The sequence below is a fragment of the Heterocephalus glaber genome, unplaced genomic scaffold, assembly GCF_053883595.1.
Source record: "Heterocephalus glaber isolate CG9 unplaced genomic scaffold, H.glaber_assembly_v1.0 deba00001553, whole genome shotgun sequence".
In the NCBI taxonomy this organism is placed as follows: Eukaryota; Metazoa; Chordata; class Mammalia; order Rodentia; family Bathyergidae; genus Heterocephalus; species Heterocephalus glaber.
The window spans coordinates 9,119,795-9,145,609 of NW_028258344.1; the positions used below are offsets into that span (position 1 = coordinate 9,119,795).

The 25,815-nt window shown below is 37.5% G+C and overlaps 1 protein-coding gene across 9 annotated transcripts in view; it reads right to left on the reverse strand.

The window, feature by feature from the left end:
- The window catches only part of Cyp7b1 (cytochrome P450 family 7 subfamily B member 1), a 189,628-nt gene that overhangs the window by 65,716 nt on the left and 98,097 nt on the right, over positions 1 to 25,815 (reverse strand). The window contains exon 1 of one of the 9 annotated variants that reach the window (XM_013071244.3): positions 8,063 to 8,159. The exons of the other annotated variants lie outside the window; for them this stretch is intronic. The gene's annotated coding sequence lies outside the window, so the exon portion shown is untranslated. Of the gene's footprint in view, positions 1 to 8,062; positions 8,160 to 25,815 lie in introns of those variants that run through there. 9 annotated transcript variants of the gene reach the window in all.

The window sequence follows — 25,815 nt, forward strand, 5'->3', positions numbered from 1 at the left end:
TTTGAAATTGGGGCAGAATTACTCATTCCTTCAGGGACTATGTCTACTATGTTAACCCTCTTATGGTAGAAAATGTGCTACTACTAGGAACACCATAGTGTAAACCAGGGGCTGGAAAGATTGATTTGTTGATATTTGGAACACAAAGAAGACCCTAAAAAGCCATCAGTGTCCTAATACTCCTAAGAAACAAATGTTTTAGGATGTGGCGACAATAGTGACCTTTAAAGATCTTCAGGCCTTGAAACAAGTAGGGAAGATAATTCTTACCTGATCCTTTTGTGTTAAAGCACACTGCAATAATTTATTAGTTTACTCATCAAATGACATGGGATAAAACCCATCTTTAATTTTCATTAAAGGGACAACTTTCCATCAGAAACTGAAGTTAGGGGGAGTGTGTGTGTGTGTGTGTGTGTGTGTGTGTGTGTGTGTTTATTTGGTACTGGGGATTAAACCCAGGACCTTCTCATTGCATTACATCCCCAACCCTCCCTCTCTTTTAGTTTTTATTTTGAGACAGGATCTCACTAAGTCACTAAGGTTTCTTATATGTACTTACAAAATATCTGTGATAGAAGAAATCACTGTTTTCCTTCCATAAAGCAAGATGGGAAAAATGCGTATTTAGTTCTTTTCTCACATAAAGAAGTGTTTGATTTATAGCACTACATCAACAGCTACAAATATTAAATATAACATTACACATAGTAGGTGACTTTGTAACTTCATTTCGTTAAGAATTTAGTGACATCATCCTCTTGAAAGAGTCATATCAGATTCTCTGTACATCTCTGAACTCGAATGCTATAGATAATTGCTTAATTTTCCAGAGTGAAGAGAACTCATACAGCACAGGAGTAGTTTGAGGGAGTGATTCTTTTTCTTTTCTTTTCCCAAGCAATACCAGCCTTCCTGTCAACGGCAGTGTTTGAGATGTTTGAGCCTTTACCTTTGATGAATACATGATGTGTCAAGTTGTATGGGCTTACAGATTCATCACTCTCCAAATTTATAGGGATGTATGCAGTGTGATTTGATAAATTGTTTTGTTTTGCTTTTCATCACTCACGTGATATTGGAAGGACGCTCCCTATATATCTTAGGCATCATCTATCAAAAATAAGGCTTTGGGGAGAACAAATAAAATGCAGTAAAAACTTGTTGAACTGATAACTATATAATATGAATGTGTCATCTCTGAATATGAAGGGCCACTATATGAGGCTCATATTTTATGTTTTTTAGCAATTTTACATATCTGTATCCCTGTGGTTTAAACTGTATTTTGGTTCAAATGTTTGCAAATCTTCCCAAATGTCTTTGGGAAAGAGAGTACTATAAATTAAAGTGGTTATTAATCTTACTAAATCTATTCCTTTTTACTGGCATTTACTTAGGAGTTCCATGCCTTCTTATGATGGATTGGTTTGGAAACTTACTCTATAAACTGGTGCACAAAATAAGAAGCTAGAAGAACTTGATATTTGGTTTGGTTTTGTTTTAAAAGGAAAACAATATCTACTAAACTGACAAGTAAATTGTCAAAAATGTTTTAAAAAATTCTGGGACTTCATAATTTCAAGATCTGGCAATTTAAATCAAGGTAGAAATAATTAAAATTAAAATTTTATTTATACTTTATCATGAGAACCACAAGTTTCCTCTAATTAATAAAATATTCTCTATCTAAAGTGACTAAGGAATATGAGCCCATGAAAATATGTTTGAATATCAGAAGAAAATTGCTTTAAGGACTAAATTTCTTATCAAAAATGCAGTGTTGCCGGGGATTTAGCTCAGTGGTTCTGCTGCCTGCCTCACAAGCGCAAGGATCCGAGTTTGATCCCCGGTACCAAAAACAAAACAAAACAACAAAGAAATGCAAAGCATAAACTGGGTGCAGGCCTTTAATTCCAGCACTCTGGAATACCACGGCAGGAGGATCACAAGTTGGAGCCTATCCTGGGCAACTTAGCAAGACTGTTTCAAAAAAAAATATTTTTTTAAAGGATTTGGGAATACAGTTCAGTTTGAAGGTTCTGGGTTCAGTGCTCAGTACTGTAAACAAACAAAGCCACCACAACAAAATAAAGCATAATAGTAACTCTGCTAAGCAGATTCCATGGTTAAAATATTCACACTTTTTCCAGACCTTAGTTTACCTTCAACATTACAAATAATGACACACCTACCTTGCCACTATACAACGCTTAGATGAATGAGAATGAGAGGAAATAAACTGAAAAAACAAAATATGTCAAATTTGCCCTTCTGAAAGAAGACATTTGAAAGTTTGATAATTCCCAGGACTATTGATGCATAGGGCAAATAGGATTTCCCATATGTTTATCAATACTGTTCAGCTCTCAATAAAGATCAGGTATATCACTCTGATTTACTGTCAAATGGAAAAGGTATAGAATAATAACTATAATATAATCCAATTTATGTAAATGTCTCACCCGTCATTTACATATAAAATAAACGCAAAAGTGAAGATTTGGAAAGTTTCACATTCTCCCAATAGACCTTGGGTCGGGTGGGGAACAGGGGAAGTGGGTGGCAGGTGAAGGAGCCTTTCACTTTTTACTTTAGATGCAACTGGACTGACTAAACTTCAAAATGTCTTGTATTTTTATGTAATTACTATTTTCTAAATCATAGATTTAGAAAAACCTGTGAATGAATGACCTCATTCACAATTTTTCATAGAATTTCAAAGCAGGCAAAGGTATCATTCTATTCCCTTAAATTTATGGTTTGTAAACTATTTGGAGTAGGTAATGAAGTCTTCAGACAGGTATGCACTGGCATGCATGGGTGTATGCACATGCACACACACACACACACACACACACATCCCTGCCTACTCTAATCTCCAGCTTTGCTTTACTCTGTTGCACAAATTATATTTAAATATAATTCTGGGGCTTAAAGATATTGAAGGGCTCTACCAGCTCCATTTTGAATTCTGAGCTATCTCTACAATGAAGGTGTGATTGGCTCAAGGTCATACCCTACTGACTGAGCACCTAATGTCTCTGTAACATCAGGGTTCTTTCATCCCAGGAGCACATCCTCTCACATGAAAGTCAAATGCAGCCAGTAGCAGCACCAAAGTCATGAGAACACATTTTCCACATGCTTATATTTATTTTTAATATCATATGTATGTGCAATCACTTAATCTCTTCCAGGTTCCTTAGGAAGGATAATGATTGTTTTGGGAGTGGTGGCACATGCCTAGAATCCCAGCTACTTGGGAGGCTGAGGCAGGAGAATCCAAATTTCAAGCCCGACCCAGGCAACTTAGCAAGACACTACTTCAAAATAAGAAGGGCTAAAGAAGCAGTTCAGTGGTACAATGCCCCCGATTGAATCCCCAGTAGCACCACTAACACCCCCCAAAGCAAACAGAAAAATCCCAAATGTTCATAACATTTGGTAGTTATGTAAGTATACAAAATAAGAACAAAGTATATTTCCTTGGAACTGATATTCTCCTACCTAGCGGGAAACTAAAAATTTCTTTAGAATACCACTAATAAAAAAATATATATATAGTGAGTGACAAGTCTGTGCAGAAAATAAAGCAAGAAAAATATGACTGCACAAGGCTGGTGAGCTTCATTTAGACTGGTCAGGGAAGGCTTCTTTGATGCGGTGACATTCAAGCAGATACAGGAGTTGACATTCTCATTACTGTCTTTGTTCCTCCCATAGATCTTATATAAAGTAATTTACATAGTATGAGCTTAATAAATTATTTGGAATAAATTAATAATATGATCGTAAGGAAAACTAGCCATTCTAATTTTAGGTAACTAAGAAACAAGCCAAGTTTAAGACCTTAATGAGAAAAATCTTTCTTCCAAGCTGAAATTATACCAACCTGGAGCTGGAGGCTTTTCTTTCTAACATGATTAATGAATGGAGGTGACTGATTAAGTCGTTTTAAGTATGCAGTAGTTTTAACCTGCAGTAATTTGAAAACAGTATAGACATGACACAGTTGGCAAAACAAGCACAAAGCAGAACAAGTATCTCTTTCTGACCCTAATCTGTTCCTTTTCTATCTCCTTTTTGTCCTTTCCTTCAAAACACAAATGCCCCTTTCACTCTAAATATACAAGACTTGATAGGTTACTCTTTAGGAAGAAAAGATCCTGTATCTCATTTTTTGGTCTATGCTTCCTACTATATGTCCAATCATGTTTACTACCTTTATTTCTGAATGATGTATGTGTGTGGGGTGTGGTCAAGAGAAAACTGAGATTCCTTCAAACTTGAGCCTGAAATGACTTATCATCTAAGAGCTGAGACTCTTATCCATAAGGGCCAAGATGGGGCAGTGAGAAACAGATCTGCCTCTCAAGGAATGCTGACTTGCAACTTATGTTTTTTGGCACATGTAAGCTGACTTCTGGCTCTGAGGGTATGCATATGTTATAGCTAAACACTAGCTGTGAATGAAAGCAAGGGTTACCATCAATCAGTGAGTTCCCACCAGTTTGTTTCTTGGACTGCAAGTGTTCAAGTGATATGAATTGTTGTTTAACCTTGCTTAAAAAACTTACTCTTAAAAAACTGGCCAGGCATGGTGGCACATACCTGTAAACCCAGCACTTAAGGGGTTGATGTAAGAGGATTGCGAGTTCTACATCAACTTGGGCTACACAGGGGAAACCCTCTGAAAAAATAAAACAACAAAAAAATTTACTCTGCTCAGCTGGGTTTCATGAATATCAAGTATGAACAGAGTAGTATTGTTCAAGGTTAAGAAAGAGACTAAAAGAGCAAATGAGGCATAATGGTAAAATCACACCATCAACTTTAGAAGCTCTACATAAGAAAGCCAGACTCAAAGCCATCGCTAGTTAGATCTCCAGAGAAATCATCCTTGTCCTTCACCAGCTCACATCTCAATGCCTTGACAAAACAAACCCATGTGAAGCCATTTTGTAACCAGCTACTGGGAATGATGGAGAACGGGCCAGGGTAAGGTTCTAGTCTCCTCAAAGGTTCAAAGTGTGTTGCTAGTTAAGATACCATGTTTCTAAACAGTGGTTCCACCCAAGTCATGAAAGATTAACTGATTGAGTGAGGTCTGTGCTCTTGGCTCTTTTGCTTACTGTTACTCTGGGACCTCTTCCTGACTTTGTTGGGATGCAAAAAACATGACCAGAGCGTAAGACTCCAAACAGAGCGGTGGTTTGCAGTTTCCAAGCAAACTCTTGTAGGCAGTAGCTGTGGACCAGAATAAGGAGTGTGCAGAGAGGTGCTACTAAAGACTTAATACATTTGCTCAGGGAAATAAAATACATTACCCAACAGGCTTGATGAGGATTTTTAGCACAGCAGGGCTGTGTGTTAATGCGGGCTCATAGGCAAAAGATTTGAACATTTTTTTTTTTTGGTACCGGGGATCAAACTTGGGACCTTGTGCTTGTGAGGCAGGCGGTGGCACCACTGAGCTAAATCCCCGGCCCTTGAAAATTATTTTACCAAAGCAGGGAAGGGGAAGGGCCATGTTAAGAAAAGATAATGTTCATTTAGGGACCAAAATACTAGGTGTTTAGAAAAATAATGGACCACAGAGAAAACTGTCACTCTCATCCTCACTCTCATAATTTCAATGAAGCTCAAAGAGAACACATTTCACCTGAAGACCCACTTTCTCCTCCCAGGGACAGATGCTTCTATTCTTCAGGTGGAAGCTACCCAAGCTAACCAATAGATTCTTCATAGAAAACCATTTCTTCAGAGGCTTCCCTATGCCATGATATTATAACAATAAACCATTTATAAATGAAATCCCATTTTTTCACACTTTGTGTGTCAACCAGCTGTGATCCCAGGTAAGCTACATATGTAACAGTAATAGCGCTAATGGTAGACACCATATAGAGAGATGCCAATATGCTAAGTATTGTGGTAGGAATATATAGGCAATGGTTGATGGAAAGATGTATTAGGGAATATAGAAATTGGGTTTTTCTGTGAATTCAACACTCTTGATAACTCACTATATGTACAGCACTCTAGGTGGCACTATGTACCTCCTGCTGCACCAATCGTACATAACATACCTCGAAGACTCAAGCTCTCAACCTAGCCTTCTAGTTTGCTTGTCTTTGGACTTTTTGTATCTTTTGTGGGCACTAATATCTCTGACAAGTTTTATGGGACTGTGATTTTCTTTCTGATTTTCTCTCACTTTGTTTGGAGATGAATTTGTTTGGACAACTCTGTTCTGCACAATGCATATTCTCTCCTCTAATCCTAAATCACGATCAAATTTACCCTGGCCTTCAACTGTTCAGGAAGTAACATGTCTTGGCCATGTCTTGATATGAACTTGATTTCACAGAGTTTCCCATCATCTCCGACCTCACTTGGCTCTTTCTCCATGAATGACTTCCTGCTGTGCACAAGGTGTCTCATTTAGGCCTGTAGGTATGCTCCCTAGGTTTGAATTTGGGCCCTCGTCTTCCATATAGCTGCTGCCTGAGTACCACAGTCATTTCCTGGGAGCAAATCCCAACAATAAATGTTTGAATTTCTACAATTCTTCCTATTATAAGTCAGATGTAGGAGGGAAGGCAGAAAGCATAACTCAAACAAACCAGTATTTTGAACAGAATTATGACCTGCAGGTAATTTATGATTCTAGTAATTGTTTGTTCTTTTCTACACTGAATGAGATATTAACCACCATTGAGTCTTTAGCTATAATAAACAGGCAAACAAAGTAACAGTGGAAACAGGCCCTTGATTAAAAATCTATGCCCTGAAAACCTGCAAATTAGATCATCAGAGGAGGTGCACTAGAGGTTCTTAGCAAACATAGCCACTACCACAGACCTCTCAGAACATACAAGGCCACAGGTCTGTAGCATCTGTGATAAGTAATGACTAGAAAAGCACAAAATCATGCTTTAAAATTGCGATGATAGCTGATAGCCGCCTATCACCTCAGAAACAATATAAAATGTCTGGTCCTGGAAAGCGCCAAACAGCTAACTTGACTGCTCTTTTTCACTTTTTCCCTCTGGTTTCCCCTCTGGAACTGAGCAAGGTTTTAGTACCTTGTTGACAGAGCCAAGAACTGAATGATCGACACTAATGGGATTTTTAATCTTCAATCTAATTAACTTTGTTAAAATTAAGGCTTACCAAGAAGAATCAGCACAAAGAAATTAATTAAAGCAACGGAATTTTTGCTGGATTTAACAGCTGAGTACTGACCATATAACGTACACAGAGACCAATATTTTAAATTCATTCCCATTTTTCTTTTGTTGCCTTGGTGTTTCTATTTTCAAGGCAGCCTATGTTCTCAATACTGAGAGTGCACATTTTTGATTTGGCATTTAGCATAGGCCACGCTGTACGCTCTGGAGGGGGATTTCCTTGTCAAGGCCACTGCACCCTTGACCTTGTTGAACTTGGATTGCTGGCGCCTAGCAAGGTGTCTGGCATATGGCAAGTGTTTGGTATGTGTTTATTGAAAGAATGAATGCATAAAAGAGCAAATAGAGATAACTAAATAAGTAGTGACATAAAAATTATAGCTTCTTTTCCTTACCTTGTAGTTATTACACAAAAGATGTTTACATCTTGTAGTGCACAGAAATATTTTTCAGAGAAACCTACTTTTGATCATACCCATGACCAATTAAAATTCATGTCTTCCCGAAACCTGAAGTGCTATGAATGAAAACTAAAGAAATACTTTGGTTTTGCATCATAGAGAAATGGAATCTTTTGAATGAATCATCTTGGTACAGCTGAACTCTCACAAAATGTTCTGCATAGCAATATTTATAAATTTTATCACAAATTTCCCTGACTCAGTATAATTGCATGATTACAATTTAAAGATTTTTGTAATTGCTAAAGGGTCATAATCTTTTTGGGAGGTCTATACATTTTTGTTTGTATTTGTACATGTTTGCAGTACACAGTGATTACATTCATCATGGGAAGTTGGCATATATACATAATATTGAATAATAATTATTAAATGAGATAATATAAAACAAATATACTTTCATACCATCAAGATTCACAGGGATGGTCATCTGTAATCTTTTTAATTCCATCAAACTTGACATTTTGGGCCATTTTACATCTGTCTTCATCTCAAACTCTCAGTCAAATCATACCTCTAAGTAAATAAATAAGAGTGGTAATTCATGAAGTTCACCAGGGTTTATATGGGGAGAGAGGGGAGCAGGATTCTTCTTGGAGTAGGAAGGGAATGTAGGTAACTTCAAAGGGCAATACTGTAGAGCCCTGTAGGATATGCAGGGATTTAGGTGGTGAAGGAGGGGAACGAGAAAAATAGTGATTCAGGAAAAGAGAGTCATGGGCTGGGGATTTACCTCAGTGGTGCCGTGCCTGCCTCACAAGTGCAAGGTCCTGAGTTTGATGCCCAGTACCGAAAAAAAAAAAAAAAAAAGAAAGTCAGCATAAAGCATTGAGGCAGAAGCTGGTTAGGGGTCTGTGGCGAGTAGAAGAGAAGGCAGGAAGTGCATTCTGGAAACAAGCTAGAAAGATCTGGACGAGAATGGAAGAGGAAGTCATTAAAGGATTATTATTAAGGGCAGAACTAAGTATTTAAGAAGCATTCTGTCACCAGGGTGAAAAATAAGCTCAAGTGAAGAAAGACCTGAGCACTATAGGGGAGAAGACACAGGAAGGCCCATTATAAGTCACTACAGGGAGACTGCACAGAGCAGATGGGGCTGTGGATTCTGTGAGGAGCATCTCACCAGCAACCTGATGTGACCTGGTACCCACCCAAAAGACGACTCAGACTCCAGTCCTAGGTACTCAGTCCATTTTGGGCCTTCACAGTGGTTTGGCTTTTCTGGGACATCTCACAGAACATGAGTCTCCTGTCCTCCAGGGCTGCACAGAGGCCCCATTGCTTGAGGCTGTCCCACAACCCAACTTGCCTCTCGGACTGAGTGTCTCTGTCTACTGCGGCTGACAGCCTGCTACCTAGCCCTCCTAATTCCTTCCTAGACCTTCCAGATCCAGGCCTTGACCCGGTAAATCTAGCTGATTCCCGGGTCACAACTATTTCTCTCTGGGCCCATTTCACTTCACACAGCCTGGGTTTATAAAACATGACATCTGTGACCCTTACTTCCAGCTTAACTCTAGAATCAGTGATTCCTAGCTTCTACACTGAGAAACTCTCATTCAGTGCCTCTGGCATGAGACAAGCATGGGTAGTTGTTACAGTTCTCCAGGTGACCCTAATATATGCATTGAGAACCACTATCTGACATCTTGCCCCATCTTTAAGAGGGTGCCAACAGCCGAAACTACGTATTTCCAGTTACTGTAAGTGTTTCATTGTCCTTTGTTTCAGTCAGTCCTGATTTCCCAAAGCTCTTAGCTGGTGACAGCAATATTATATTCCAACCTCTCTTGAAGACCCACAGGTAGAAATATACATAAGCATGCCTTCACTCTTCAGTTTGCTGCCTGTCATTTGTTAACAACCAAAGCCAAGCAAATACACCGTATCATAATAAAGCTAAACCTGGCAAACAAGCAAAGGAAACATGATTTGAAGAATCAATATTATTAAAGGCAAAGAGAAATAGGGAAGCACAGTACTCCAGAAACCTTTTAGAGTTTTCAATGATACAAACAGCCCACTGCAGCATATGTGCCATAGGTTTGCCACCATTGATCTAGATCGCTTCTGGGAAAGTCCACAAAATACCCCTAACATCTGCCTGAGGAAACCCTGATTCCTCTGTCAGGTAGGCCTAGGTCCACAGGTAGAAGAAGCAGAGGTCAAGTGAGATGGCTGACCAAGGGAGAATAGTGGATATGGTCCACCGCGAGTTTAGCCAATGAGGTGGGCAATATGTGCAAAGAATGAAAAGATATGAGGAAGCTATGCAAAGTCAGTTTATTATCCACATGTACCACCAATTTCAAGTAATATTAGGGACAGAACTCTCTACATCATAAACAATTTGTATTGGCCTCAAATCCAAACAATTGTTGGGATAGTACAGATTAGAAACATAATTCTTATATTTCCTTTTATAAACACTATTTTGCAAGGAAGTTAAATTTGGGGAACCAACGTTTATACAGTTGGGCCTCCTGACACAGCTGTGCTCAGTTACTGGCATTCATTTGAAGAGAAAATACTATTTGAAAAAAAGTAAACTCATTTACAATGTAATATATTTCTCCTAATGCAACTGTTTCCCATAACCCTTGGTTTGGATAGTCAATTCTAAATAAATATGATCACTTGAGGATTGCAATGGTAAGGAAAGAGAACTTGTGTTACAATACTGTACATTCTGTACAAACTCCTGGAATTTTTACTTAAGTTTAAACCTAAGAACAATGAAACAATGCAAACTGCAGGTTGAATCATTTTTGTTTGGCAAATGCAAATTTTAGTTCATGCCTGACAAATTTTACTGACTTTAAATGATATCCGTAAAATGTACAATCTTCCTTATTAATTTTAAAATTTAAAAATACTAAGAGAATATTTATTACTGATTATCACATAATAATCTCCAAATGATTCTGTCACAACTAAAGAAGACTAAAAATCTGCTCTGGGTGTTAAATACAACAGTTACAACACTGGAACACAGGTGCAGGAAAATGGGGAGGGTAAGAGTAAGTAAAAGCATAGCATTCCTTAGAGTATGCACTTGAAATCTCTAGTAATACTTTTAGGGTTACCCATAATATCACATAGCTAGGTCCTGACCAAGGGCCAATTCATTGTTCTTGCTGAGGTTTATAAAATATATGACTTGTTTATATAGCTCTAAGGCCCTTAAAGATCTATGATCCTGAGTACTATTCCACATAGGTCTTTGGTTTGATCCGAATCCTAACCTTTTAGTTTGATCAGAATCATGCAGTTTCTTAAGGATAAACTTAGATCTTCTCAAGAACAAGGACTGGCTGTTTTATTTCCTCCCTGCTCTATCCTGTTGCAGTGCACGGACCAGCTTATGTTCAAACAGTATGAAAAACCAAATGAATAGATTGTAAACACAACAAAGTTCTTTTAGCATGTTAACTGGTAGCTTTCTTAAAAGTTATGTAATTATTCTTTGCTTGTTTTCAGTTTATGTAGACCCTTTTATCACCTATTCACTGATAAATATTATTGTGTGGTAACACAATTTTAAGCACTGGGGTATCATCAGTGAATGGGACAAAATGTTTGAGTCTCAGGAGTAAAGAACTTCCTGATGGCTGGACAGTGTGACATGGTATCTCAACCAGGAGAAGCACATCCATGTGCACCTGCTTATACTTGTTAAAGTAACCTTGCCACTATTCAGGAAATACAAACTAAATGGGATTCTCCAATAAATCACACTCAGTTCCCTGGGTTTTATACAGTGTGAGACCATGCAATGCAAAACCTTTGAAGAACCTATTCAGACACCAATCTTTGAACTGAAATTTTGTCCTAACACATAACCAGGTCAGACACATCGGGTCTCAACTCTGATCTTGTATATTCTCATTAAATTTATTACCTGGCACACAGTGGGCTCTCAATAAATATTTATTAAATGAATTAATCATGTAATACTATAATAACCCCATTGTGGTATATTAACAATTCATAAAATTCTCAGTAATATATTTTCTATGGTACCTTGATTTCTCTTGCACTCTTAATTCAGTTTTAAGTGATCATTTGTTCCTGTTTTCCTTGAGTAGTGGGCAGCATTAAAACACTGCTTTTCCCCCCCAAGCTTTCAATTTAAATATGCTCACAGAAATCCCTATTAATTCCATTCCAAGTATTTGCACAGAAGTGATCCACCAGGGCTGTCTGCTAATGATGCATCTGTCATTTTATTGACACCCTAAACAGCTTTATTCTCTTTTCTAATTAAGAGACAAAACTGGTATTGTCAGCTGATGAACGGACATTTGGGGGCTTTTGTTCTAATGTAAAAGGCAACACATTGTGATGCTAAAACAAAAACTCAGGAATGTTAACAAAAAGCCCACTAGACAAAATTTATTTACAAGTATATTTTGAATTAAGCTTATTATCAGCCTAATAGGCATACAATATTTTGGGGGAAAATATACACTCTGACAAAATATATTCAAAACAAAAAAGTAGTGCTTCCTACCTAACTACCCATTAGATTCAGAACAAAGTCTCACATACTCTTCAGATAAACAAAAGTCCTAAGAAAAAAACTAAACCATTTTAAGCTGATCAGAATGAAGTGCTGTAATATAAGTTGTCATAGAGGACCTCACAGTATTTAAATAACATAGTATTTAAATAAGAACTATAAGTTCTTACAGTAAAATACACAAAAAGATAAATAGCTCATTTAAAGGCTTACAAAAAGTAACGATTTCCTAGTCATTATATTAGCTAATTCCCAAGGAAATGACAATTACGTACAAGTACAGAACTAACAGATCACCAGAATGTTCTCAAGCAACTGAGGACAGGCTATAAAAGCTATATCACCATCACATTAAAAATCTAATCTAAAATCATTGCATGTCAGAAAATTAAGTATTCATCAAAATATTCCCAAAGGTTATATGCTCAAAGGAATGCATAAGAAGTAACCACATTTCTTGATTTTTTTTTTACATAAAAATGTATCTTAGGGTCTACATTTTAAAATAAAGTGTAAAATGTGATCTGCCAAATAAAATAGTTGTTATAAACCATCACATTTCCTTTCATACAGTTTTTGATAGTTAAACCGTTTTTATTATTGTAGTATCCAAATTATCACATTGTTTTTTTGTGGTTCTCTCTAAAGTTTCAAAAAAACTCTATAGAGAGATTTCTTATGGCTAAGCCATAATTCCAGCTAATTCTTCTGTTTCTACCATCTTTTCTGCATATTTTTGCTCTGGTTTGGCACTCTGCTTTCATACCCTTGCTGTCTACCTAAAATCTCTCTCTGCTTGAAGGACCCAAGCTTCAGTCCTAAACTCCCACCTTTAAATGTTGTTTTCACTGCCCATTTAATGGTAATTTGTCTTTGTAGCACTTAAAATCAGGGACTGTCTTGGTTACTTTTATCATTGCTGAGACAAAATACCCATCACCCACAAGTGAAGGGAGGAAAGTTTTATTTAGCTCACAATTTGTAGGGGTTTCAGTTCATAATCGACTCGCTCTAAGGCAGGTGGCATGGCAGACAGGCATAGCAAGGAGAAACAGTTCATGGCAGGCAGAACATTGCAAAGAAACAAGGGGTAACCACAACTTTTTCTATCCCTTATATCTTATCCAGGCTACTTAAGGCGGTAGCACTTACACCTTTAATCCTAGTGCCCTTGATCCTAGCATTGTACCATGAATCAATTCCAGCATCACACACTCTAGACCCACCCACCTATAGGTGGGAAAAATTCCCACCTGTGACCGCATGAGGCTTTGGTGGGTGGGGGGGTGTCTAAACACAAGCCAGGGACTATGGGTGAAACCTACTACACATGTAGTCCATGGCTATGCTCAAATTTCTACTTATTGAGAAGCAGATATTGGGTATGAGTGAATATCATTTCATCGGCCGTGAAGTCTGCAGGAACCAAGGCTGAGAATGTATTGCTGCTCTAAGCCTCTAAATAAGTTAGCCATTGATCTTCCACTTAAGGGAAATATACACTCTCCTTCCAGTCACTAATTTAGCAGATTTCTTTTAGCATCAATTCCTTAACCCTGAAAAGTCATTAAAATAAATAAAATACCTATCAGATAAAAATAAACCTCTCCTTGTGACAACACAACCAACATATTAGTTACAAATCAAGCCTGGCTTATCTGTCATGATGCCAAGGGCACTCAGGGAATATTTAGTAGACATTCTGTCCACCATCCTCAGAGGAGATGCCATGAGCTACCTGACCCACAACATTGGTCCAGGATGAGCATCTCACCCACACTGAGCAAAACTGAGTCTATTTTCTGGAATACCTTGGACAATCCAAGAATGAAGTACATGTGGCAAGATTTACAGTCAATATGTGGTCACACAGCTGCTGCTAGAGATGATCATTCTATTTGTAGAAAAACAGAGAAGAATAATTCTTTGAGGTAAAGAATATAAGTGATTGCAGTGTGGGCACTGGTAGTTGATATTTTAGAAGAGAATGATCCATATGTGATGAGGAGTGTACAGGCCTTTCACATCTCAAGCAATCAGTACTCTTGCAGAATTTGAGAAAATGCTTTTATTAAAGAGAGAGAGAAAAATTGTTGTATCAGTTTCTGAAAAGCAAAGTGGCATACCAGAAACAGAGTGGAAGATGCTTAAGAATATATTTGGCTATATTATACATCAGGTCCTGTATGTTCTGAGTTTTATAACCTTTCTGTTGAAATTAAACTTCATTAAGATATTCAAAATTAGGATGCTTATTTGATAGTAAAACTATTTTTCACATTCATATACTCATCCATTCACTCATTAAACGGTCAGTTTGAAGGATAAAACATTGACCCAAAACAGTTTGACTCCGAGACTTAGTAATACACCTGACTTGTAGAAGCTGATAAGGATTTCTATCAGCACTACTTGACTGGTCAGTGATGGGCTGATTCACAGGGAACAGGAGGAAAGCCCTTTGAGAAAGGAAGTAGTCCAAGGCTATAAATATATGTTTAAAAATAAGCGAACATCTCTTAAATTTGAGCTGGAGCCCCACACACTGACCAAGTGTGTGCATAAGTTTTGTGCATAAGTAGAAACAAATTGTACACATACTTTTGTGCTTTTGAAAATATTTTTTTGTCTATCAGTGATACCTGATTCTTAAAAAACCATGCGGGCAAAAGACAACTCAGTGAATAGCAGAGATGGTTCAGTTTTGCTTTTTGTTTTAAATATAAATTATTATACGTTTTTCAAAATTGTTTTTCTTGCTTACTACTTTCTAATTCTACTTTGTAAGACCTCATTTAATGAGAAAAAGAAACACTTTTCCTGTGAATTTTTGTTGTAGTAGATTTCAGTCTCCATTAGAAAAATGAACCCTTATTTTCCCAGCCTTTATATGACCTTCCTCTTAAACCTTTTTTTGGAAGAGTGCTGAGATGAAACCCAGGATCCCATGCATGCTAGGCAAACCCTCTACCACTGAGCTATGCCCTCAGCCATTAACTGTTTTCTTCCATCACATCTTTATTTTTTTTCTCCAGTGCTGTCCATGCCTACTTTAGTCCACCTAAGCAAATGGGCCTTTCTTTCAAATACACTTTTATTTACCTGATATATTCCATTGGCTTTCCCCACTGATCAGTCCCATTAGTCTATTATCTTCTCTTGGGAGGGTAATGTGCAGATTCCTGCCCACCCATAAGATAAGGACAGTTCCAATATTTCTACTTTACATAGATCAAAAATATAAAGTCAGATCTTCTGCATCCTGTAAGACCAGGCAAAATGAAAGTGTCTATGACTTTAATGAATTCATATGAATCCACTACACGGACCCTCTGACAATTAAAAACAGAAAATAAGGGCGGTGACAGTTACTAATGACAAATTTCAGACAATTTAGCCAGAAATGTGGTTCTACTGAAATACCTAATATGGCAACAGATCCTGACCATTACAGGCTTTTCACTTTTCCTTAGCTTCTGAGATTGAAATTAAAATTTCAAACAATATTTAACAATGTTGTATTTACGAGAAAGTACAGAATATGTGTATGTTTTTGTGTTGTAATCATTCCTCCATTCCCATTTTCTATAGCAATCTCAGTCCCAATGTTGTACTACCCAGGTTTGCGCTGTTAACAGTTCTTTCTTAGATGACTTTCCTTGTTGGCTCAGAGGCCACATCCTCTCCACAATCAATCAATCAATCAATGGAAATATAATGCAGTCTTGCTCTGCATATTCATGCTTCAGCCCATAATGGATTACATATATGTTGATGTTCCTTGAGATTGTATCACCTAGTGGTATAGTAGTCATCTTAATTCATGTAAATACACTCCTGGGTACTTGCACAATCCCCAAATCCCCTCCTGACACATTTTTCAGAATGAATACCTGCCAGAAACAATGCATGATTTTATCTTTCTGTTCCTGGAGCTTGCCAGCCAAGCTCCTTTGCATTTGCAGGTTATTCTGCTGGAATGTTCTTCCAGACACAATTGTTCACTTCATTTCTCACTATCCAAATGTTACCTACCCAGAAAAACTTCCAAACTTCCTATCCACATACTCCTCTTTTTCCTGATAGAGGGTCTCAGGAGAGTTGTTTCCAGGTTCTTGGCATCCAGACAAAGGTTTCAGGTTCATAGTGCCTAGGTTGACTGGGATGAGGATGTGACATCTGTGCCAATAAGCAGAATACACAAAAGGAGTAACAAGACTAAGATTTATAAAAGCAGGGTGGGCTTAGGCTAGTGAGATGAGCTCATAGCCCTTATAGGGGCAGGAACTGGATCTCTCAAGGTCCTTGGATAATGGGAAGATCCATAGGTAGGGATTGACACGTCATAGTCCAATGGGATATCTGACTTGGCTCACAGTAAGAGGGGGAGTTTTTGATCATACAAGGCTTTCAGAGGAGGTATGATGGTGTCCAAAGCCCACAGAGGGATGGTGTCTACGATGCAAATAAGGTTGGGCACAGATCAGGGTTGTGTACTTTTAACCTTGCCCCTGCCTGGGGATCTTGTGGAGACAGAGTGACTGGTACTTACTGGGTTTGGGATATTTTGGCATAGTTGTCTTTTCTCTGCCTGGTTTCTCTATTCCTTGCCCATGTATTTCAGTTTTTTACTCATCCTTGATCTACCTCCTACCTCACCCTCACCATCACCCTTTCTCCTTTTATCCTGTTACAGATAATAGGTGCCTCTGCTTACAGGATAGACTACGACTGGTCCTCTAGAAGGTGAGTCCCAAAAAATGAGCATGGGTGAGACTATGTAATATAAGAGGGGCAACAGAGCACAGTCGTTTAAAGCAAAAGGTACAGAACCATATTGCTTTCCTAGCCATGTGACATGGAGCAAGCTTTTACTTCTTTGTGCCTCAGCTTTCTCATCTGTAAATTGGAGATGATAGCAATATTGACTATTGGTTGTTTATCAAGATTATTAATAGATTTTCTAAGCAGCAGAAATTATGCTAATTTATTTATGTGATACAGATGTTCTAAGTAGGTTTATTTCAAAAATCTGTATGGTTGCAATTGGCATTCAAACTTTTTTTTAGGATTAAGCGATGATCTTACTCAAAAGTACAAATGCCACATTCCCAAGGAGTTGCCAGGAGGTGCAAAAAATGTATTCAACAAACTTTAGGCAGTGGACTGAATTAATGTCACCTCAATTTTTATCTCCTAGGTAATTTAGAAATGCACAATTACAAACAAAATTAATCCTAGACATTCTCCTCCAAAAAAGTAGTAAAAATGACCAATAAGTACACAAAATGTCCAATATCACTAGGTATTATGCCAATGCAAATCAATCCCATAAAGAGACAACATTCTTCACTCTCTAGGATGGCTAATATCAATAGCAATGATAATGACAATGGCAACTGCTGGCCAACATGTGGAGAAATAAGAGCTCATTTACAGTGCTGGTGGGAACACCAGTGAAAAATAACGAGGCAGATCCTCAAAAATTTAAACAAAGAAGTACCAAATGACTGAGTATTTTCACCTCTAGATATGCACCCACAGAAAAGAAAATATAAATCCATACAAAAACTGGTACATAAAAGTTCCTATCAGCATTATTTACAACAGCCCAAAGTGAAAACAGTCCAGATGTGCATAACCTGATGAATAAATAAACAAAATGTGGTATATTCAAACAACTGAATATTATTCAGCCATAAAAAAAGAAATGAAGTATTGGTACACACTAAAACATGGATGGACAGCTGTTGAAAATGTTATGCTAAGTGAAAGAAGAGAGACACAAAAGGTCACATATTGTGTAATTTCATTCATATAAAATGTCCAGAATAGGTAAATCCATACAGAAAGAAAACAGATTTGTAGTTTTCTAGCCATGAGGGGAGGGACAAATGAGAAATGAATGCTAACAGGGTTTCTTTTTGAAGTGATGAAAATGCTGCATAATTTGATAGTGGCGATGGTTGCACAGTGCTGTGAATATACTAGGAATTGTACAATTTAAAAGAGTAAATTTTATAGTGTGTGAACTATATTACAATTAAAATTATTTTAAAATGTCCCAAGAAAAACAAAAGAAAAAATATGATAGCCTCGAAAACCATGTGGCATATAATGGGTGTTGCTCTCAAACATGTAAATGTTTCTTTTAAAAATTATTCCTTGGATAATTGAAAGTCTCTGCAAGTATTTCTTGTGTGTGTAACTCTATTTAGCTGGGAAAACAGCTCCACCTGCTTTCAATATGGTGAAAGGAGTAATAAATCTGAACAGTCTTACTCACTGAAGACATTTTCTCTAGATGTAGTATTTCTTGTGTTCCCATGGGAGTAACTACGGTTGTCTACAAGATTCTCTCTGGTCTGGTGCAGGGACTGACTCAAGTCAGTTGCACGGGGAAGGAAATAAGCTGGCTCAGCAAGCACTGATAGTGCACTGCAAGGCACATCTCCTAGATCTGGGGGGTCCTCTCACCCTCTATAACCATACACACTAGTACACTTAGTAATAATACTACTTAGACATTTGTCCTCTGCTTTCAGTCCTGGTAGTTACCATTATATTCATTTCCTGGCTCCTTGACAGCCCTGGTGACAATACAAATAGTTGTTCATAAAACCCAATATTCAAACTGGATTTTCGTACCTGGGAAGGCCCTGCAGGAGTCCTGCAGGCCACTCCCACTCTTCCATCTCCCTCACATGTCTGAACAACGTTTTAGAGGGTTGGATGGCCATAGAGACTTCATTAATACACAAAAACACTCAAAATTAGCTTTTGAATGTTTTCACTTCAAGCCATTTGTTCCATTTTCTCTCCTTCCCTTCTTTTTATATTCATTTAATTTTTTAGCAATGAGAACTTATTTAATGTACACTGAGTGTCAGGCATAATGGTAGGTGTTAAAGATGCAATGAATGAGCTTCTGTGATTTCTACTAGCTTCAGCTGGCATAGGGTTGACCCTGGGAGACCCAGAAGTCAAGCAATGATTTTTGCTCATTGATCTTCCTATACAAAATCTTTATTGAGAAGAGCAGAGCTGCCCCCAGCGCAGAGGAGGTAAACATTCTAGGCCACCATATCACATCCACCAAAGCTGAGGAGGTGAGCCACGCAGGCTCCAGGAGCACACATCCCTCCCCCCACCCCCATTGAAATGAGAAGACAAGTAAACAGGTCTCAAAAACAGACTTCCAGATCACCTAAAGTAACCCCAAAAAGAAAAGAGATGGAACATTCTGATACCCAACCACCAGGACTCCCTGAACTGGCAATAAAAGAGGATCTGCAAAAAATGAAAACAGAAATAATTTCTCAGATGTCAGCAGAGAGTGTACCCATAGTGCAAGACATGATTAATAAATCTAGAGAGGACACAGATAAAAAAATTGGAGGAGCTGAGGAACATGATGAAATCCCAACATAGGAAACAAATGGAATCCATAAAACAGATCCAAACAGATTTCCAGGAGAATAAAAACTCCACTGAAAGTTTACACAGTAGAATGAGCCAATGTGAGAACAGAATTTCAGATATAGAAGATAAGATTGCAATTAGTGACCAGGAAAAGAAAAATTGCTTTAAAATAGTAAGGGACCACAAGAAATCAATCCAGCAGCTGCTAGATGATGCAAAGCAGAATAACATAAGACTGACTGGAGTCAATGAACAAGCAGGAAAGAGTGCAGATGACATAAAAAAACTGTTCACAGAAGTGATGGCAGAAAACTTCCCAAGCAGGGGAAAAGAACTTGACATACACATAAGTGAGGCATATAGGACTCCAAATAGCCTTCATCAAAAAAAAATCTGTACATAGGCATATAATAGTTAAGATTCCAGAAACCCAACAGAAGAACAAAATTCTATAAGCAGTTAGAGAAAAGAAACAAATCACATACAAAGGAAAGCCCATCAGAATCACAGCAGACTTCTCAATGCAAACACTCAAGGCAAGAAGAGCTTAGAGTGACATATTTCAAGCCATAAAGGAAAAGACCCTCCAACCCAGACTGATGAACCCTGAAAAGCTATTTTTCAAAATTGATGGAGAAATAAGATACTTTCATGACAAAGAGCACCTTAGGAACCTCATGAATACCAAACCAGCACTCTAAAAATTTTTAGATAATATCCTAGGAAAAGAAAATGAGGATCACAACCCCAGGAAGCCCAAGAATGAGTCCGTTGGGCACAACAAGAAATTAAATGCAAAGGGGGAAAATCCAACACAAAGAAAAAGTCATGACAATAATGAGTCAATATGTATCAGTTATACACATCAATGTTAATGGGCTCAATTTACCAATCCAAAGAAACAGACTGGCAGAATGGGTCAAGAAGCAAGATCCAACAATATGCTGCATACAAGAAACACACTTAATTCAAAAAGAAACTCATAGACTGAAAGTTACAGGGTAGAAAACAATACCCCATGCAACAGGAACCCAAAAAAAAAGCAGAAGTCACTATCCTCTTTGCAGATCAAGTGGATTTCAAACCAACACTGATTAAGAGAGACAAAGATGTACACTACATCCTTATAAAGGGAACAATCCAAGAGGAAGAGATGACAATCATAAATATCTGTGCACCAAATACTAGTGCACCTAACTATATAAAACAAATACTAATGGACATGAAAAATCAAATAAGCACTAATACAGTAGTAGTAGGGTACCTCAACACCCCACTCTAACAAACAGATACATGAACTGGAACAAAAATAAGCAACGAATATGAGAACACAATCAAACTTTTGAACAAATGAGCTTAATGGATGTTTACAGAGTGTTCCACCCCACAAAATCAGAATACACTTTCTTCTCAGCTGCACATGTGTCATTCTCCAAAATAGATCACATACTTGCTCGTAGAACACGTTTAAGTAAGTGCAAAAGAACTGAAGTTATCCCCTATATATCAGACCATAGTGCGAAGAAATTGCAGATCAGTAGCAAAAGAAACTGCAAGACTTTAATAAACACACGGAAATTGAACAACACACTTCTGAATAACCAGTGGGTCACAGAGGAAATTAAAGAAGAAATCAGGCAGTTCCTACAAATAAGTTACAATGAAAATACAACATATCAGAATCTATGGGACACAATGAAAGCTGTCTTACGAGGGAAATTCATAGCAATGAAAACTCATATTAGGAAAACAGAGCAAGCCCAATTAAACAACATGATGCTGAACCTCAAGCTTCTAGAAAAAGAAGAGCAGGATAAACCCAAAGTTCCTGAATTTGATCCCCAGTACCAAAAATAAATAAATAAATAAATAAATAAATAAATAGATAGATAGATAGATAGATAGATAGATAAAAAATAATGAACAGAGACAGAAGTTGTATAATTTTTTTTGGAGAACAGAGCTAATCTCATTTGCAGCCCAATACGAAGTCAAGAAGGTGTAAGACCCCTGTAATTTGTAACTTCTTCCTAGACCTGCTTAGAAAATGCTAGTTAAAGCAAATAAAATGAATTATTCTTCACCAATCTGAAGGAATAATCTACATTTCAAATAATATATATGTTTGAGCCACGATTGAAGAAATATGTGAGACTTGCTTTATTTAAAATATATAAACTATATCTTGAAAAGTGAAAAAATATTTCAACCAAGCTTATGCTTTACCTTTAACTTATTCTCCTGTTCACTCCACTGTGGGAAGTGGATAGAAATATTCCCCAGGCATTCGCTCTCTGCCAGGACATTTTTGTGGCTTAAACATGCACATAGGCAATTAGTTTTATGCCTTCCAGTAAGAAATGGAACCAAATACTGTATCACTAAAGGACTGCACATGTGTCGCCATGCATGGAATTCACCAATCCACCCTCCTCCTTGACTGATGAACAACCCTGTGCTGTGACCATTCTGGATGGGAACTACTCCGAGAGAAACAGTCGGGGCAGAGAGAGTTTCATAGTACCAGTACTGAGAGTTCTATCAATAGTTTAAAATAATTTCAACATTCTGTAACAACACCCATGGCTTCTAATAAGTTTCAAAAAACCGAAATTGACATATAAACATTCATCAAAGGTGTATATACCAAAATGTTTAAATTTTCTCATTTATCAACATAATAAATTCCACCATTAAGTAATATACTATAGGGGCATTAAGCTGGCTTAGTGACCACTTAAAGGCTCCGAAATAAAGGGCAGAAGCCAAATGGACACCCATCACCTCCTGTCCTAACTCCACTCCACTATCAAACACACAGACTTTCAGAAAAGCAGGGATCCCACTGCACGCAATATATATAATATATCAACACACATGATGATGGTCGTAAAGGTAGAATGTGAATGGCCTCCAAAGTCCTTTTCAACACTAATGCACTAGGTTTGTTTCTGCTTACCACTGCATCCACAGTGCCCTGAGACATAGTAGGTATTTCAGTGGTACAGAAAGCACCTTCCATTTCAGAGCACCCTGAGGAACTAACAAGTCTACTGCAAGCACCAGGTCAACATTCATGAGATCATCAGAGTACTGAGGCTGGATAGGTCTTGACTGTTCACCAATGTAACCTTCTGCCTCTGACTTGATCAAGTTCAAAGACACCAGATGAGGGAAAATTCTCCTGAAGCCATTTCCACATTCTGAATTATAATCACCTGCATTTTAATGAGAGCATGGACCCAGATTTTTATTTTATTTATTTATTTGCGTCTGTCTACCTGCACCAAACACTGAACCTGGTACATGATAACTGCTTAATAAATGTTAGAATGAGGTAAGAATGAGGGAATAAGGTTTCCATAATTCTTCCAAACTGTTCTAAAGCCACAAGTGACTCTTCCAGGGACTATGCAGATTTTTTCAGTTTACTAGGATGAAAACTATTTTTCCATTTCAATTTCCAGAACTCTATATTTGAAGTCAAACTGTTCAAATCTGTCTCCTTAGAGACTAAAGGTTCTGCCAAGTGTCACAGCATGGCGACCACCTGCTTCTTTGCTCTCAGGGCAATGACCTTGTGATCTCATTTGCAGTCACTGTCTTCCAGAAGAAGCTTGTTATGATCTTATGTGCTGCATAACCAGAATGATAGGGTATTGTCATGCAGAAATTGCAGGCCCAGCCATAGCTGTAGGGAAATAGCTGAATGTCAGGCATTGGAGATATGTGTGCACTCATGTGAATGTGCCTGTACACGTGAATGTATGTACATGTGTGCCTCTATGTGTTTGCATGTGTATATGTTTACACGTCAGTTGTATGCATGTTCATATGAGATGGTAAGAAACAGTGGGGCTTAGCACTGAGCCTTCTGAGGCAGGACTCACTCTTATCCAGACCTGCAAGCTGAGAGCCACACTGCTAAATGTTCCTGGGCAAGTAAAGCTACACCTGGAAGACAGTATTTAAATGATTTTTCACCATCTTTTCTTAAAGTAGATTTTACTGGACACATTTTAGGTTAATCATCTACCTTTTAAAGTACGGATAAAAATAACCATGTACTTAAAGTTATAGGTGGACTGGTAGTGAGGTAAGAAAGGGACATAAACACACAAACACACACATGTGTGATACATATATATACATATGTATATATATGCCATCAATTCACAATAGATTTACAATGTACACTTTAAGAAAAATGAAGCCTCATGCCACAAACACATGTACACACATATACACAAACATGGACATATATGTGTGGATGTATAACATGCCTTGATAGTTTCTTAAAACCCATTGACTAGTTAACTTGATCTTCCCAGCAAATAATCTTATGAGGAAAACAGAGAAATCAGACTTCCCATTTTAAGAAAAGAAAACTGAGGTCTAAAGTGATTTGGCGAAGGCCATATGGCTAATAAATAAGGACAATATGATAACTGGGTCTCTTGATTCCCAGACCAATGCGTTTGTTTAACTAATCTGTCCTCAATATGTGTTGAGGCTTGAACAACAAAATTACCATCAGCTCTATTTCAAAAGGGCAGCTAAAAAAAAAAGAAAAAAAAAGAAAAGAAAAACAAGACAATGTGTTCATTCTATTCTTTTTAACTAAGTCCAATTTACTTCTTCATTTCTGCCCCAAATATTTAAGGAAAGAAATAATGTAATGTATTGAACCTTTTGTAGTGTTAAGTGTCTAGAAAATATCATCTGCAGCAAACTTAATTATATTCTTAGGGCCAAACATTTGAAACCTTATTTTTATTAAAACAAAACTATCAATTCTGCCTTGCAATGTTTTAGATCGCTTTTACTGTTTACACCAATCCTATGTTCAGCTCAGAAAAAAAGGCTTTCAAATACTCCCTTGCACACAACAATGGAGAAAAATGAGGCAGTTCTACTACAGATGGAATTTTGCACTAGCCCAAAAGGCCTAACAGGCTACATGTCCTTTATCTGAATAGTTTGGAACAAAAAGTATTTCAGATTTCTCACTTTTATGTGTTTTTGAATATTTGTACTTACATAACAAGATTCACTTATATTTCACATTATATAACTATATTTATATCTATTTCCTGAAGGTAAATTTTTACAGTATTTGTAGTTTTGATTTGGATCAATCACATGAGATCAAGTTTGGAGTTTTACACGTGGTGTACAAAATTTTAATATTTGGAAGAACTTTAAATTTCAAAGTTTCAGATTAGGGATGTTCTTTCTGTATTCTCTGACTGGATCACTAGGAAGGTGGGGAACTGTAGGGAAAATGAGAATGTTATATTGGGCCAGAGACACTCAAAGGGCCAGACTGTGTGCTGGTCTACAATGAGACATGAGAAAGAGGGAGTGTTTAGAAACTCATGCAGCATTTTCAGACTAATTTTATGTCTGTTGAATATAATAATAAAAATTAGATAATAATAACAAATGTTGGTAGGGCTGTGGGGAAAGAGGAACCCTGCTCCACTGTTGGCAGGAATGTCGACTGGTGCAACCACTGTGGAAATCAGTATGGAGATACCTCAAACAACTAGGACTGGAAGTCCCATTTGACCCAGCTATTTTCCTGCTGGGAATCTTCCCCAAAGAATTAAAAGAATCATACCACAGCGATATATGTGGACCCATGTTCATAGCGACACAGTTTGTAATAGCCAAAACTTGGAAACAGCCTAAATGCCCATCAACTGGAGACTGGATAAAGAAAAGGTGATTTTTTTTTTTATATAAAATAGAGTACTACTCAGCCATAAAGAAGGAGAAATTAGAGACATAGCTAAATGGATGCACATTGAGGCCATACTCTTAAGTGAAATAAATAGGACACACATGTGTAAATACCAAATAGTTTCTCTGGTGTGAGAAACTGAAAGTGTAAATAAAGACTAAATGTATAACAGATAGTGTGAAATAGGAAGAAAAGGGGCACAGGGGAAGGGGAAGTGGGAGGGGTAGGGGAAAGGAAAGAAGGGAATGGAATTCATATGAGAAAATGAAAAAAATGGAAGCAAAGTCTACATAAATAGGGAGGGATGGAGGGGCTGAAGAGAGGGCAGGGGAATGGGGAAGAAATGGGCACCATGTTATGTAAAAGTACAAATTTGCAATGATGAATGTCATTATATTGTATACCTAAAATGTACCAATAAAATTAATTTTAAAATTATTTTTATTTAATTTTTCTAGTGTTTTACTT